Genomic DNA, 1,240 nt, shown 5'->3' on the forward strand with positions numbered 1-1,240 from the left:
GTGTCCCATTCTCTCCTGTCATTCATATCTGGTGTCCCATTCTCTCCTGTCATTCATATCTGGTGTCCCATTCTCTCCTGTTATTCATATCTGGTGTCCCATTCTCTCCTGTCATTCATATCTGGTGTCCCATTCTCTCCTGTTATTCATATCTGGTGTCCCATTCTCTCCTGTCATTCATATCTGGTGTCCCATTCTCTCCTGTCATTCATATCTGGTGTCCCATTCTCTCCTGTCATTCATATCTGGTGTCCCATTCGCTCCTGTTATTCATATCTGGTGTCCCATTCTCTCCTGTCATTCATATCTGGTGTCACATTCTCTCCTGTCAGTCATATCTGGGGTCCCATTCCAAGTCATATCTGGTGTCCCATTCTCTCCTGTCATTCATATCTGGTGTCCCATTCTCTCCTGTCATTCATATCTGGTGTCCCATTCTCTCATGTCATTCATATCTGGTGTCCCATTCTCTCCTGTTATTCATATCTGGTGTCCCATTCTCTCCTGTCATTCATATCTGGTGTCCCATTCTCTCCTGTTATTCATATCTGGTGTCCCATTCCAAGTCATATCTGGTGTCCCATTCCAAGTCATATCTGGTGTCCCATTCCAAGTCATATCTGGTGTCCCATTCTCTCCTGTCAGTCATATCTGGTGTCCCATTCTCTCCTGTCATTCATATCTGGTGTCCCATTCTCTCCTGTCATTCATATCTGGTGTCCCATTCTCTCCTGTCATTCATATCTGGTGTCCCATTCCAAGTCATATCTGGTGTCCCATTCTCTCCTGTCATTCATATCTGGTGTCCCATTCTCTCCTGTCATTCATATCTGGTGTCCCATTCCAAGTCATATCTGGTGTCCCATTCTCTCCTGTTATTCATATCTGGTGTCCCATTCTCTCCTGTCATTCATATCTGGTGTCCCATTCCAAGTCATATCTGGTGTCCCATTCTCTCCTGTCATTCATATCTGGTGTCCCATTCTCTCCTGTCATTCACATCTGGGGTCCCATTCCAAGTCATATCTGGGGTCCCATTCTCTCCTGTTATTCATATCTGGTGTCCCATTCTCTCCTGTTATTCATATCTGGTGTCCCATTCTCTCCTGTCAGTCATATCTGGTGTCCCATTCTCTCCTGTCATTCATATCTGGTGTCCCATTCTCTCCTGTCATTCATATCTGGTGTCCCATTCTCTCCTGTCATTCATATCTGGTGTCCCATTCCAAGTCATATCTGG

The sequence above is a fragment of the Oncorhynchus nerka genome, linkage group LG15 (genome assembly GCF_034236695.1).
Source record: "Oncorhynchus nerka isolate Pitt River linkage group LG15, Oner_Uvic_2.0, whole genome shotgun sequence".
Taxonomy (NCBI): domain Eukaryota; kingdom Metazoa; phylum Chordata; class Actinopteri; order Salmoniformes; family Salmonidae; genus Oncorhynchus; species Oncorhynchus nerka.